Source organism: Colletes gigas, unplaced genomic scaffold (genome assembly GCF_013123115.1).
Source record: "Colletes gigas isolate AHSC1104 unplaced genomic scaffold, ASM1312311v1 Colletes_gigas_Sc00009, whole genome shotgun sequence".
In the NCBI taxonomy this organism is placed as follows: Eukaryota; Metazoa; Arthropoda; class Insecta; order Hymenoptera; family Colletidae; genus Colletes; species Colletes gigas.
The window spans coordinates 9,762,865-9,780,138 of record NW_025106638.1 but is presented as its reverse complement, the minus strand read 5'-3'; the positions used below and the strand labels follow the sequence as shown (position 1 = coordinate 9,780,138).

Here is a 17,274-nt window from a genome sequence, read left to right as displayed (position 1 = left end):
CGTACACTGTTGGTAACATTGGAAATCTGGTGAATCCCCAATTGTGTTTCGATTGAATCTATCTGATTTAGCAGCATTCTGACTGTTACATACGTTGTTCTGCCACAAAATCAATGAAAAAGACTTAAAGTGCCACGAACAACAATGGCGGAGCGTGAATTCGTTATTTACCACTATAAAAACAAAAAAAGTAGTGAACTGGAGTGTCCTTTGTTTCTCAGAAGCGATCAAACCGGTATAAAATAGCGATTTGCAAAATGGTGTGTTTAAACGTATCAAAATATAAAAATAAAATATAAAACACATAACCAAATATAGAAAAATAGAAAAGTGTGATTTTATTTGTATGAAAATTAGTATATCAGGGTTTTCAAGATGGTTGGTTACGAATCTGGTGCCAAATTAAAGATTTGATTAACCGTTCATTTGATAAGCAAATGTTTTCGTTTCATAAAATAATAAAGTTATGGATATGTTATTAAATTTCTGTGCATATATGTAGGATTTAACGAAAAAGAATTCTATTTGGAACAAATGTACAAATAATATAACTTAATGAACGAATTTGAAATACAACAAGCACACAATCTTTTTACGCGAATCAAAATCTCTTCAATACCGATTTCGTATTGAAGCTTTCGAGACACTAGATTTCTATAATTACTGTAAATGCATATTGTCATTGGTTATGTACCTGAATTTTTTCCGATTTTTCGATTCCAAATCCTGGGTGTGAAAAATTTCAACATATTTTGAACATGTACAGTTGCGTGACAAATTGATAATAGATGAAATTCCCACGCTGGACCTGAGAAAGCGTGGATAAAATTACAAAGCCAAAAGCCAAAAGCATAACACAGCACAACACAGCACAACACAGCACAACACAGCACAAACACAGCACAAACACAGCACAACACAGCACAAACACAGCACAACACAGCACAAACACAGCACAACACAGCACAAACACAGCACAACACAGCGCAACACAGCACAAACACAGCACAAACACAGCACACAGCACAACAAAAATAATAATACAAATGTAGGATTTAAAAAAAAGAATTCTATTTGGAACAAATGTACAAATAATATAACTTAATGAACGAATTTGAAATACAACAAGCACACAATCTTTTTACGCGAATCAAAATCTCTTCAATACCGATTTCGTATTGAAGCTTTCGAGACACTAGATTTCTATAATTACTGTAAATGCATATTGTCATTGGTTATGTACCTGAATTTTTTCCGATTTTTCGATTCCAAATCCTGGGTGTGAAAAATTTCAACATATTTTGAACATGTACAGTTGCGCGCGAAAGTATTTAAACAGTTGCGTGACAAATTGATAATAGATGAAATTCCCACGCTGGACCTGAGAAAGCGTGGATAAAATTACAAAGCCAAAAGCCAAAAGCATAACACAGCACAACACAGCACAACACAGCACAAACACAGCACAACACAGCACAACACAGCACAAACACAGCACAACACAGCACAAACACAGCACAACACAGCACAAACACAGCACAACACAGCGCAACACAGCACAAACACAGCACACAGCACAACAAAAATAATAATACAAATGTAGGATTTAAAAAAAAGAATTCTATTTGGAACAAATGTACAAATAATATAACTTAATGAACGAATTTGAAATACAACAAGCACACAATCTTTTTACGCGAATCAAAATCTCTTCAATACCGATTTCGTATTGAAGCTTTCGAGACACTAGATTTCTATAATTACTGTAAATGCATATTGTCATTGGTTATGTACCTGAATTTTTTCCGATTTTTCGATTCCAAATCCTGGGTGTGAAAAATTTCAACATATTTTGAACATGTACAGTTGCGTGACAAATTGATAATAGATGAAATTCCCACGCTGGACCTGAGAAAGCGTGGATAAAATTACAAAGCCAAAAGCCAAAAGCATAACACAGCACAACACAGCACAACACAGCACAACACAGCACAAACACAGCACAACACAGCACAAACACAGCACAACACAGCACAAACACAGCACAACACAGCGCAACACAGCACAAACACAGCACACAGCACAACAAAAATAATAATACAAATGTAGGATTTAAAAAAAAGAATTCTATTTGGAACAAATGTACAAATAATATAACTTAATGAACGAATTTGAAATACAACAAGCACACAATCTTTTTACGCGAATCAAAATCTCTTCAATACCGATTTCGTATTGAAGCTTTCGAGACACTAGATTTCTATAATTACTGTAAATGCATATTGTCATTGGTTATGTACCTGAATTTTTTCCGATTTTTCGATTCCAAATCCTGGGTGTGAAAAATTTCAACATATTTTGAACATGTACAGTTGCGCGCGAAAGTATTTAAACAGTTGCGTGACAAATTGATAATAGATGAAATTCCCACGCTGGACCTGAGAAAGCGTGGATAAATTACAAAGCCAAAAGCCAAGAGCATAACACAGCACAACACAGCACAACACAGCACAAACACAGCTCAACACAGCACAACACAGCACAAACACAGCACAACACAGCACAAACACAGCACAACACAGCGCAACACAGCACAAACACAGCACACAGCACAACAAAAATAAAAATAAAAATAAAAATAAAAATGTAGGATTTAAAAAAAAGAATTGTATTTGAAACAAATGTACAAATAATATAACTAAATGAACGAATTTGAAATCCAACAAGCACACAATCTTTTTACACGAATCAAAATCTCATTAATTATCCACACAAATTCACGTCTGTCTTTTCCAATCACTCGTTACTCTCTCTCCGTTGTCTCGCTGCCCCTAGTAACCCCTTCTTTTTTAACAAAACAGTCTCAACCCTTTTGCGCATAAGTTAACATTACTCCAAACTACAGCGTGACACAAATATTCAACACAAATATCCTACATATATTAACCGCCTCCATATTGACTTTATTCGCTAACAAATGCAAGGATATTGTCTAATTACAACATAAATTACATTAAAAATTCATTTGTTTTTATTGTAATTTTGTGAAATTATAAAATCGTACACTGTTGGTAACATTGGAAATCTGGTGAATCCCCAATTGTGTTTTAATTAAATCCAGCTGATTTAGTAGCATTCTGATTGTTATATACGTTGTTCTGCCACAGAATCAATAAAAAATTCAAAATCACTATAAAAACAAGAAAAGTTGTAATGAAATTAGTAAAATTATTAATCGAAGTAGAACTATCCTATTTCCTTTATACGATTTTTACTGACAGCTAAGTTCAATAAATAACCTAAAATTTTATTTATTTTTTACTATTTACTATTAAAGGTTGTTTTATATTGTTGTTATGTATCAAATAAAGAAACATTATAAATTACATTAGAAGCCACCAAAAATCTTAAATATTCGATAACGAGGAAAATATACACGCGATATAGTAATGCATAGAATATTACAGCAACCATTTTGTGTAATCGTTATACATAACTAGAAGCATAAGTTCTGGCAATTTAAGTCCGGCGTGACATTCTTTCGTCTTGTGCTGTCAATTGTAATTCCTAAACTAACCAATGATTCACCTATTACTACATTCATAATTTTCTTCAATTGGCAACTGCTTGTTTATACGTTTTAATAAACACTAAAGTTTGATCGTACAAGCAAGTGAATATTGTACATTTACAAATGAATATTATTATTTGTAAACACGAAGGATTTCGATTGTAAAATTGATCAGGGATGTAAATTGCATTGAAAGGGTATAGCCGGATAAGATGGTAAAAAGTGCCCTTGAGCCAAACTGATCAGTGAACATATCAGTTAATAGACCATTAAAAGAAAACCATTTGTGTAAAATATCAACCCCGTACCCTTACTCAGAGGGTAGTTGCAGGGCGTAACGCAATTTTCAGTTTAAGCTGTATATCTTTTGTTGTATTGTATCAAAGATTTTGAAAAAAAAATTGGGGGTATTTCGCTCCACGGCGTACGTGTTTGTGAATTTTTTCAGAATTTTTCACCGCGAAATGGACTTTTAAAAAATTCGAAAATTATAAAAATATTTTTTTTTAATAGAAATTATTAAACGACCACGTTTATATTTTTACAGCGTTAGTGTCTTGTTATGATTATTGGTCTATAATTTTTTCAGATTTTTAGAAATGGGGGAGCAATGTTGGAAAAATCAAAAACCGACGACGCGTCTTCTCGTGTTCGCTCGTGTTCGCTCGTGTTCGCTCGTGTTCGCTCGCGTCTTCTCGTGTTCGCTCGCGTCTTCTCGCGTTCGCTCGTGTTTACCATACATCCACTTGTTTTAACAAAATGAATTTTATACGTTTAACATAGAAATATAAGGTACGCCAGACACAGAGATTAAGTTAAATTAAACTATGTTTATATGTTTTAGAAATTGTCGATGGTATAGTTTTTAGTTTGTTTTGGACAAGCTCTGGCGTAAATATGTATGCTCGGAGAAAAAGGAACAGGTTATGGTTATCGTTGAGGCTACGCGACCATTAATAACACGTTTCAAGTTACTATCTACTTTTAAAACTTGTTCACTCGATTGTATACTAGTTTCGTTTAAAAAATTATTACTTCTTTCCTTTTTTAATGGAAATTACATCTTTTTAGACGTTTAAATATTTGTATTATATTATGCATCAAAATGTGATCAATTTAATTGTTGAAAATATCAATGTTTAAAAATAGTAATATTTATTTGTCCAAATGAAAATTGATTAACTATAGTATGACTTTTAATCTTGTCTGCTATTTAATTTTACTTATTCGTTTGTAGAAATAAACGATTATTTGAATTTTAGGAGTCCAAGATTTCAAAGATCAATATTTTTTTAATTTGATAGATTTCTTGAGTAACAAAGGTATTTTATTTATTAATTCTTACAAAATAGCATTGAAAAATAGCAAAAACCAAGTTACACTTATTCGACTGTCGCGCCGCCTACCGTACAAAAACGAAAACATAAGAGCTCACGAATTCTTTTGAATGGCGCTAAATTTTGAACATTCCAACATAATTAAGATAGTTTTGTCCCTTTAGAATAATGTTAGGACAATTTCAATTGATTAAATTGTAACAAATCAGGTTTTGCAAATATGAAAATGAACAAATTTAAAGATAAAGACGTTTAAAATCGTTTTAAATCGTTTTTGGGACAGATACTTTAAACAGTGCTCGACGAGTTTAAAAAGTTTTGGTCATTTTTTATGTCTTTTGTTCTGTATTTTACCATTTCACAATCAGTTTGTTGCAAAGGGTTATAGGATTAGACAACGAACGACACATGTATTTCAGGTTACTTTATTTATCTGGGAACGCCACGTTGCATACATAATACCAATACTAAAATACTAAAAACAAAAGACGCCGCGCACGCCTGCCAACGAGGTAGAAGAAAAACCTCTAATAGGTGCATGTTTGACAACATAAGAATGAGAAACATTTCCAACACAGTTGTTGAGGTGTTCGTTTGAATTTCAGTGATTCGAATTCTTACTCGTTGCATGTGGTCCGTCGCGAATTCGCGGAACGTTTTCCGACTTCCTGGCTTATCTTGCATCTGGAAGAAGGATTACTATCGCGAGGCGTGGGACAATCGCGCGAGTTTTACGAGTGCAGCGACGTGGATGTCACCATTCGCGCACGATACGCCATTGCGAGGCACAGCTGCGACCCGTAGTCGCAGTCATGGTCCTTTTATAAGCAACTATACTGCACTCCCTCGCTCCATACGTCTCGACACTGTTGCGCGATATGTGTGGTATACCTCTCGGAAAAATTTTCATGGGAGATTCTAGAGGCCATAATAAGACGAAAATCAAGAATACCAATTTCTTAATTGAGGCTTCGTTAAAAAGTTATTAAAAAATTAAATTACAAAATTTCAAATCTGGTACTGGAAAAATTATTTTCGGTTGTAGGGGTCAATTATAAGCAATTTTTGTCATTACACATACCCCTGAAATCATACGCATTTTCGAGATAAAAAATTCATACCCAAAATTTAATTTCTGGCCGGAAATAGTTTTTCGAAACTTCGAGCGAATCTTTGAAACGTCATAACTCCCGAACGAATCGGACGATTTTAATGTTTCGAACGGCAAACAACGCGTATTCAGACGAAGAACATGTACGAATCGCAAAAAATATTCGGAAAGTTGATCCTTGACCCCGCAAAATGAGAAAAAACCCCATAAAAGTGGTCCAATTTTCAAACAGCCATAACTCCTACAATAGCGAATATATTTGAATGAAATTTTTGTCCAAAGTAGAGCTCGTGGATAACTATAAAAAAGTATTAGACAACTTTTTTGTACGACGTCAAATAAAATTACTAAAAATCAAAACCGAATTTATAAGAAATTTAATTTTTCGACGAAATTGAAATTCTCAAATCAGTCTCGAAAAATTATTTTCGATCGCAGGAGACAATTACAATCATTTTTTGGTTAAGAGGCATATCCTCGAATTCCTAACCATTTACGAGAAAAAAATTCGATGAGGTGCCTAAATTTTTCGACGAAATTAAAAAGTTTCAAATCGTTTTGAAAAAATTATTTTCTGCCACGGGGTTCAATTACAATCATTTTTAGTCAATACACATACCGTCGAAATCCTAACCATTTTCGAGAAAAAAATTTCTTACTCAAAATATATTCGATGGCCAGAGGAATGTTACTTCAAAATTTCATGCGAATCTTTAAAACGTCATACCTTCTGAACGAATTGGACGATTTTAATGTTTCGAACGGCAAACAACGCGTATTTAGACGAAGAACATGTACGAATCGCAAAAATATTCGGAAAGTTGATTCTTGACCCCGCAAAATGAGAAAAAACCCCATAAAAGTGGTTCAATTTTCAAACTGCCATAACTCCTACAATAGTGAATATATTTGAATGAAATTTTTGTCTGAAGTAGAGCTCGTGGATAACTACAAAAAAGTATTAGACAAAATTTCCGTGCAGCGTCAAACAAATTTATTAAAAATGAAAAACGAATTTTAAGAAAAATCGACAAGGGGTGTCTAAATTTTTCAAAAAAAGTTTCAAATCACCCTGGAAAAATTATTTTCGATTGTAGGGGTCAATTACAATTATTTTTGGTCAATAGATACACCCCTGAAATCCTACGCACTTTCGAGAAAAAAATTCGAGTATGTTTCGACAAAATTAAAAAATTTCAAATCGTTCTGGAAAAATTATTTTCGACTGCGGGAATCAATTACAATCATTTTTAGTGAATAGACATACATTAATAACTTTTTAACGAAGCCTCCATCAACAAATTGATATTCTTGATTTTCGAACTATTTCCTTTCTCAAAAATGCGCAGGATTTCAGGGGTATGGCTATTCAACAAAAATGATTGCTATTTACTCCCGCAACCAAAAATAATTTTTTTAGATCGATTTGAATTTTTTTAATTTTGTCGAAAAATGTCACATCTTCTCGAATTTTTTTCTAGAAAGTGGGTAGGATTTTGGGGTTATGTCTATTCACCAAAAATGCTTATAATTGTCCCCCGCAACCGAAAATAATTTTTCCGGATCGATTTGAAATTTTTGAATTTAATTGTTAATAACTTTTTAACGAAGCTTCCATCAACAATTTGATATTCTTGATTTTCGTCTTATTTTAGCCTCTAGAATCTCCCATTAAAATTTTTCTCCATTCTCGTTTCTAATACATATATAGTAATATATTAATTTATAGTTTAAATCAAACTTCTTTGTTTCAAGTTGAACGTCATCACTATATGGTGGATCTTCATTACTAAATTTAGAACAAGGTATTCTATTTTCTAGAAAAAGTGTTCATTACATTCCACTTCATTCGAAACAAAGTTCTTGGTCGCATTGGTGACCATTTTTACTAAATTTAAAACGGTTCGTTTCATTTTATTTTTTTCTAGAAAATGGGTAGGATTTTGGGGTTATGTCTATTGACCAAAAATGATTGTAATTGACCACCGCAACCAAAAATAATTTTTCTAGAATGGTTTGAAATTTTTTAATTTTGTCGAAAAATGTCACATCTTTTCGAATTTTTTTCTAGAAAGTGGGTAGGATTTTGGGGTTATGTCTATCCACCAAAAATGCTTATAATTGTCCCCCGCAACCGAAAATAATTTTTCCGGATCGATTTGAAATTTTTGAATTTAATTGTTAATAACTTTTTAACGAAGCTTCCACCAACAATTTGATATTCTTGATTTTCGTCTTATTTTAGCCTCTAGAATCTCCCATTAAAATTTTTCTCCATTCTCGTTTCTAATACATATATAGTAATATATTAATTTATAGTTTAAATCAAACTTCTTTGTTTCAAGTTGAACGTCATCACTATATGGTGGATCTTCATTACTAAATTTAGAACAAGGTATTCTATTTTCTAGAAAAAGTGTTCATTACATTCCACTTCATTCGAAACAAAGTTCTTGGTCGCATTGGTGACCATTTTTACTAAATTTAAAACGGTTCGTTTCATTTTATTTTTTTCTAGAAAATGGGTAGGATTTTGGGGTTATGTCTATTGACCAAAAATGATTGTAATTGACCCCCGCAACCAAAAATAATTTTTCTAGAATGGTTTGAAATTTTTTAATTTTGTCGAAAAATGTCACATCTTTTCGAATTTTTTTCTAGAAAGTGGGTAGGATTTTGGGGTTATGTCTATTCACCAAAAATGCTTATAATTGTCCCCCGCAACCGAAAATAATTTTTCCGGATCGATTTGAAATTTTTGAATTTAATTGTTAATAACTTTTTAACGAAGCTTCCACCAACAATTTGATATTCTTGATTTTCGTCTTATTTTAGCCTCTAGAATCTCCCATTAAAATTTTTCTCCATTCTCGTTTCTAATACATATATAGTAATATATTAATTTATAGTTTAAATAAAACTTCTTTGTTTCAAGTTGAACGTCATCACTATATGGTGGATCTTCATTACTAAATTTAGAACAAGGTATTCTATTTTCTAGAAAAAGTGTTCATTACATTCCACTTCATTCGAAACAAAGTTCTTGGTCGCATTGGTGACCATTTTTACTAAATTTAAAACGGTTCGTTTCATTTTATTTTTTTCTAGAAAATGGGTAGGATTTTGGGGTTATGTCTATTGACCAAAAATGATTGTAATTGACCCCCGCAACCAAAAATAATTTTTCTAGAATGGTTTGAAATTTTTTAATTTTGTCGAAAAATGTCACATCTTTTCGAATTTTTTTCTAGAAAGTGGGTAGGATTTTGGGGTTATGTCTATCCACCAAAAATGCTTATAATTGTCCCCCGCAACCGAAAATAATTTTTCCGGATCGATATGAAATTTTTGAATTTAATTGTTAATAACTTTTTAACGAAGCTTCCACCAACAAATTGATATTCTTGATTTTCGTCTTATTTTAGCCTCTAGAATCTCCCATTAAAATTTTTATGGGAAACAAAGGACACTCCAGTCCACGATAAATTCATAACGAGTATATTACTTAGAACCTAATTAAAAAAAGAACGTGAAAGTTTTTTGTGCCTGTAAATACTACAAGGACGTCTTCGCTCTCGGTACGTAAATAGTTTATGGTTCCGTGATATAAAAAAAAATAATTGAAGAAAAAATTATATATATCGAGAACTGTGTATGTTTTCCAAGGAGAATATCAGATCCGATCCTCATCGATTTTAATGATACTTTGCAGGTAGATTCTCATGTACAACAATCGTAACCGAAGTTATAGCCGCGAATGACCAGTTAATTATGAAATAAATAAGTGCAATGCTTGAAAAGATCGGTTTAACGAGTAATATTTTGTCCCGGGTTTTGAATCCCATGACATGTATTATTTATCTTTTTATATTTTTCCTTTCATTAATCGTATTACATTTTATTACTTTTTAACATCATATTAGAAAAATTTAATAATTCCAACAGTTTTTATTATTTTGTTCCTAATTTCATTTCATTTTTGGTCAGTAGACATAACCCCAAAATCCTAACCATTTTCTAGAAAAAAATTCGAGAAGATGTGACATTTTTCGACAAAATTAAAAAAATTCAAATCGTTCTAAAAAAATTATTTTTGGATGCGGGAGTAAATAGCAATCATTTTTGTTGAATAGACATACCCCTGAAATCCTGCGCATTTTTGAGAAAGAAAATAGTTCGAAAATCAGGAATATCAATTTGTTGATGGAGGCTTCGTTAAGAAGTTATTAATGTATGTCTATTCACCAAAAATGATTGTAATTGATTCCCGCAGTCGAAAATAATTTTTCCAGAACGATTTGAAATTTTTTATTTTTGTCGAAACATACTCGAATTTTTTTCTCGAAAGTGCGTAGGATTTCAGGGGTGTGTCTATTGACCAAAAATAATTGTAATTAACTCCTACAATCGAAAACAATTTTTCCAGGGTGATTTGAAACTTTTTTTGAAAAATTTAGACACCCCTTGTCGATTTTTCTTAAAAATTCGTTTTTCATTTTTAATAAATTTGTTTGACGCTGTACGGAAATTTTGTCTAATACTTTTTTGTAGTTATCCGTGAGCTCTACTTTAGACAAAAATTTCATTCAAATATATTCACTATTGTAGGAGTTATGGCTGTTTGAAAATTGGACCACTTTTATGGGGTTTTTTCTCATTTTGCGGGGTCAAGGATCAACTTTCTAAATATTTTTGCGATTCGTACATATTCTTCGTCTAAATACGCGTTGTTTGCCGTTTGAAACTTTAAAATCGTCCAATTCGTTCAGGAGTTATGACGTTCCAAAGATTTGCTCGAAGTTTCGAAAAACTATTTCTGGCCAGAAATTAAATTTTGGGTATGAATTTTTTTCTCGAAAATGCGTATGATTTCGGGGGTATGTGTAATGACAAAAAATGATTGTAAATGACCCCTGCAACGAGAGTAATTTTTCTAGAACGATCTGAATTTTTTTCAATTTTGTCGAAAAATTTGTCCATCTACTCGAATTTTTTTCTCGAAAATGGGTAGGATTTTGGAGGTATGTGTATTCATCAAAAATAATTGTAATTGACCCCTACACTCGAAAATAATTTTTCCAGGGTGATTTGAAACTTTTTAATTTCGCCGAAAAAATTTTTTTCTAGTCCTTTTCACGTGGTATTATTAACATTTAGAAATCGTTAGTTACAACTACAAAACTCTTGAAATTTATAGTGGTGCTATAGTTATGCTCCACAGTGTAGTTTTACGTCTGATTTCCCGCAGAAGCTTTCTTCTTTCCCCCGTTTCCGACGACAAACAGTTTCTTATTGACGAAGATTTTCAGAAATGTATTTGAAGTGCGTACGCAAAGATACGTCTGGAAACGTTTGAACTGCTTTTAATAACGCGTTCAAAGAGACGAAAGGAGGTCCTGGTCGTTTCATTTCATCCGGACGGATGAAATTAAGGGGACTTCACCGCTTAGATCGGGGTAAAAGTCTAATGGCCGCGACGTCGGCTATTTTTGTGTCGTTCGCGAGAGAAGTCACTTCCCACTGCGAATTTCACGACACGAGCTCTCACAGTAGCTTCGAAAATGAAATAAATTGAGTCTCAGAATTTTCCAAGCACCTAAGTAAAGAACAAAATAACCAAAAGTGGTCCTTTGAAAGAATTTTTAATCATTGGAAATTGATATCTTTAAATTTGTGATTCAAAAATGAATTCGAAACATTTTTATCAGTTCATAGAATATTTATTATTACATCAGAATTTTCCAAGCACCTCAGTAAAGAACAAAATAACCAAAAGTGGTCCTTTGAAAGAATTTTTAATCATTGGAAATTGATATCTTTAAATTTGTGATTCAAAAATGAATTCGAAACATTTTTATCAGTTCATAGAATATTTATTATTACATCAGAATTTTCCAAGCACCTAAGTAAAGAACAAAATAACCAAAAGTGGTCCTTTGAAAGAATTTTTAATCGTTGGAAATTGATATCTTTAAATTTGTGATTCAAAAATGAATTCGAAACATTTTTATCAGTTCATAGAATATTTATTATTACATCAGAATTTTCCAAGCACCTAAGTAAAGAACAAAATAACCAAAAGTGGTCCTTTGAAAGAATTTTTAATCGTTGGAAATTGGTATCTTTAAATTTGTGATTCAAAAATGAATTCGAAACATTTTTATTAATTTAATAGAATATTTACTGTTGATTTCAAGATTTTTTAATTATTTTTAGCAATATACACGACGTTTCAATCGAAAATTGTAGCGAAATTTTAAGTCCAAATGGTTCAAAGCTAATAATCTAATTTTTAAAATTGAAACATGTATGGGACCGTATTATTATTGTTTTTAAAACGCAACTGTACAAATTTTTGCTCTACAAAAGTCAGAAATAATTTTCGTTTCGTCTGAATGTTACGTTTCTAATCACAACACTGTGAAAAATAAAAATAAAAATAAAAAAGGTGTATTTTACACTATTCACGTTTCATATCAACTCAGTTGATTGTAATAAATATTTTTTCTCTCTCAAAACGTTTATTAAATGACAAAAAAAAGAATAAAAATAGATTTATCTATATTTAAATTGATTTTAAGTAATTTCAAAACCTTTCGATTTTTATTTGATTTTTTTTTGTAAAAAAATTAAAGAAAATTATTGAATAACAAAAAAAAAGAATAAAAATAGATTTATCTATATTTAAATTGATTTTAAGTAATTTCAAAACCTTTCGATTTTTATTTGATTTTTTTTTGTAAAAAAATTAAAGAAAATTATTCAATAACAAAAAAAAAGAATAAAATTAAATTTATCTATATTTAAATTGATTTTAAGTAATTTCAAAACCTTTCGATTTTTATTTGCTTTTTTTTTGTAAAAAAATTAAAGAAAATTATTGAATAACAAAAAAAAAGAATAAAAATAGATTTATCTATATTTAAATTGATTTTAAGTAATTTTAAAATCTTTCGATTTTTATTTGCTTTTTTTTTGTAAAAAAATTAAAGAAAATTATTCAATAACAAAAAAAAAGAATAAAATTAAATTTATCTATATTTAAATTGATTTTAAGTAATTTTAAAACCTTTCGATTTTTATTTGATTTTTTTTTGTAAAAAAATTAAAGAAAATTATTCAATAACAAAAAAAAAGAATAAAATTAAATTTATCTATATTTAAATTGATTTTTAGTAATTTTAAAACCTTTTGATTTTTATTTGATTTTTTTTGTAAAAAAATTAAAGAAAATTATTGAATAACAAAAAAAAAGAATAAAAATAGATTTATCTATATTTAAATTGATTTTAAGTAATTTTAAAATCTTTCGATTTTTATTTGATTTTTTTATGTAAAAAATTATTCAATAACAAAAAAAAAGAATAAAAATAGATTTATCTATATTTAAATTGATTTTAAGTAATTTTAAAACCTTTCGATTTTTATTTGCTTTTTTTTTGTAAAAAAATTAAAGAAAATTATTGAATAACAAAAAAAAAGAATAAAAATAGATTTATCTATATTTAAATTGATTTTAAGTAATTTCAAAACCTTTCGATTTTTATTTGATTTTTTTTTTTGTAAAATATTTTTCTAAATTATTCGATTTGCAGTTACAATTGACTTATTAGAGAAGCAAATGTTTATGTGATGTTTGCAGAGCGTTTCGGAAAACATTTCGAAGAATAATATACGATATTTCCATTATTAAAACCAAACAAGATAATGTGAATTAGAATTTTAAATCGTAAAACGATCGCAGCGGCCAGACTGCGATGGAAAACGACGATACACGAGCCGAGTCGCGCAGAGAAACATAGTCAGCCGCAATTTGTGCCTGAATGGTATCTATTAACTTAATTGTAACACGCTTCGAGACCCCTTGTCTCCGGTTTCTCTTTCTCTCTGTGCCCCGGCGCGTTCATTGTGGCCGGGCGTTCGCAATTTTTCTCCCCGTCGAAAAGCCAGTTTGACTGGACCCGCATATTATGCCCGTGAAGTCGTAAAAGATCACTTACTCGAGAAGCTGCCGGGGACAAAAATATGACGCCCCGTCCGCGTGTTTACGTCTCCGTCATGCGACCGTTTGATAAAAATGTGAAGTTCGTTTGCCCGTACCACCGCAGCGCCATCTTTGTACGCGCCCACGTGTAGTCGTGCCCAGGCGTACGCTTATTTTCAGTTTGTATTTCTTATGTTTATTATATATCTGTATTGTGCGTGATAACTAAATATACAGGGTGTCACACCCGATTTTGACATCTTGATTTTCCCGCTATTGTTACTCGTAAACAAAAAATGTTTCAGCGGAGTCTTGAATGGTATCGAGCGGAGCATATCCTGATGTTATCAGTTTTTTCGTGAGTGGACGCGTAAAGGTCATATAAAGGTCAACTTTGTTTTTTTAAATGGAATGGGGTATTTTTTAATACATCGATCGATTCAGCTGGACAATCGTTATAAAAAAAGTACTAACAATGTAACGTCGAAAAATTAGTAGTTCAGGAGATATTGCAATTTAAATTATTTAAATTCTTAAGGGGTCTGGTAACACTAGAATATTGAAAAATTCGATTTTCTTGGCTTAAACAATAGTTTGAAGCCTTAAAGACATTATGCGAGAGGTCTCGGTGTCGGAACAATGTTTTTGCTGAAAATTTAGAGCCCCAAACGATGACGTGTATCTGCGTCCTGTAGCGTCATTACTACCGCGCTAAGACGTTAGCTCTGTTTACCAACGTTAGACTAGCAAATACAACGTAAACCAGTCATTATTTGATCGATTTAAAAAATGCCGTGATGTAAATGGTCGTTACGTTGAACAATTCCTGTAAATAAACGCTTAAAGTCTTAGTACAACAGTAATGGCGCTTTAGAATTATTTAAATTGAGATATCTCCTGAACTACTAATTTTTCGACGTTACATTGTTAGTACTTTTTTATAACGATTGTCCAGCTGAATCGATCGATGTATTAAAAAATACCTCATTCCATTTAAAAAAACAAAGTTGACCTTTATAAGATCTTTACGCGTCCACGAATAGCGAGAAAATCAAGATGTCAAAATCGGGTGAGACACCCTGTATATTGTGTTATGTGTGCAAGTGGAATTATTCAAAACCCCAACAAAATGTTTCGTTCAGCTGACCAAAATTCACGAATAACGAACAATTAACAGGGACGAATGCATTGCAATACTTTTTAAACTTTCACATTATTCTGAAAAAATTATTTTCGGTTGTAGGGGTCGATTACAATCATTTTTGGTGAATACACATACCCCCGAAATCCTATCCACTTTCGAGAACAAAATTCGAGAAGGTGTGGAATTTTTCAAAAATTCAAAAATTTCAGATCGTTCTAGAAAAATTATTTTCGTTGCAGGTGGTCATTTACAATCATTTTTTGTCATTACACATACCCCCGAAATCATACGCATTTTCGAGAAAAAAATTCATACCCAAAATTTAATTTCTGGCCAGAAATAGTTTTTCGAAACTTCGAGCGAATCTTTGAAACATCGTAACTCCTGAACGAATTGGACGATTTTAACGTTTCAAACGGCAAACAGCGTGTATTTAGACGAAGAACATGTACGAATCGCAACAATATTCGGAAAGTTGATCCTTGACCCCGCAAAAATGAGAAAAACCCACATAAAAGTGGTCCAATTTTCAAACAGCCATAACTCCTACAATAGTGAATATATTTGAATGAAATTTTTGTCTAAAGTAGAGCTCGTGGATAACTACAAAAAAGTATTAGACAAAATTTCCGTACAGCGTCGAACAAATTTATTAAAAATGAAAAACGAATTTTTAAGAAAAATCGACAAGGGGTGTCTAAATTTTTCAAAAATAGTTTCAAATCACCCTGGAAAAATTATTTTCGATTGTAGGGGTCGATTACAATTATTTTTGGTCAATAGACACACCCCTGAAATCCTACGCACTTTCGAGAAAAAAATTCGAGTATGTTTCGACAAAATTAAAAAATTTCAAATCGTTCTGGAAAAATTATTTTACGACTGCGGGAATCAATTACAATCATTTTTGGTGAATAGACATACATTAATAACCTCTTAACGAAGCCTCCATCAACAAATTGATATTCTTGATTTTCGAACTATTTTCTTTCTCAAAAATGCGCAAGATTTCAGGGGTATGTCTGTTCAACAAAAATGATTGCAATTTACTCCCGTATCCAAAAATAATTTTTTTAGAACGATTTGAATTTTTTTAATTTTGTCGAAAAATGTCACATCTTCTCGAATTTTTTTCTAGAAAGTGGGTAGAATTTTGGGGTTATGTCTATTGACCAAAAATGATTGTAATTGACCCCCGCAACCGCAAATAATTTTTCTAGAATGGTTTGAATTTTTTTAATTTTGTCGAAAAATGTCACATCTTCTCGAATTTTTTTCTAGAAAGTGGGTAGAATTTTAGGGTTATGTCTATTGACCAAAAATGATTGTAATTGACCCCCACAACCGAAAATAATTTTTCCGGATCGATTTGAAATTTTTGAATTTAATTGTTAATAACTTTTTAACGAAGCCTCCATCAACAAATTGATATTCTTGATTTTCGTCTTATTTTAGCCACTAGAATCTCCCATTAAAATTTTTCTCCATTCTCGTTTCTAATACATATATAGTAATATATTAATTTATAGTTTAAATCAAACTTCTTTGTTTCAAGTTGAACGTCATCACTATATGGTGGATCTTCATTACTAAATTTAGAACAAGGTATTCTATTTTCTAGAAAAAGTGTTCATTACATTCCACTTCATTCGAAACAAAGTTCTTGGTCGCATTGGTGAACATTTTTACTAAATTTAAAACGGTTCGTTTCATTTTATTTTTTTCTAGAAAATGGGCAGGATTTTGGGGTTATGTCTATTGACCAAAAATGATTGTAATTGACCCCCGCAACCGAAAATAATTTTTCTAGAATGGTTTGCAATTTTTTAATTTTGTCGAAAAATGTCACATCTTCTCGAATTTTTTTCTAGAAAGTGGGTAGAATTTTGGGGTTATGTCTATCCACCATAAATGCTTATAATTGTCCCCCACAACCGAAAATAATTTTTCCGGATCGATTTGAAATTTTTGAATTTAATTGTTAATAACTTTTTAACGAAGCTTCCATCAACAAATCTTTTTTGGATCTGCAATTGAATTATGCTCAATAAAGCAACCGATTCTTTATTTTGCCTTCCGGGACCGTTCATTTTACATTAATTATTTTAGTCCTATCATTTACTGTTT

The 17,274-nt window shown here is 31.3% G+C and overlaps 1 protein-coding gene across 3 annotated transcripts in view; it reads left to right on the top strand.

Annotated features, from left to right (window-relative positions):
• Window positions 1-17,274, top strand: part of LOC122397410 (reversion-inducing cysteine-rich protein with Kazal motifs) — an 89,082-nt gene that overhangs the window by 45,300 nt on the left and 26,508 nt on the right. The window contains exon 1 of one of the 3 annotated variants that reach the window (XM_043396562.1): window positions 16,709-16,752. The exons of the other annotated variants lie outside the window; for them this stretch is intronic. The gene's annotated coding sequence lies outside the window, so the exon portion shown is untranslated. Of the gene's footprint in view, window positions 1-16,708; window positions 16,753-17,274 lie in introns of those variants that run through there. 3 annotated transcript variants of the gene reach the window in all.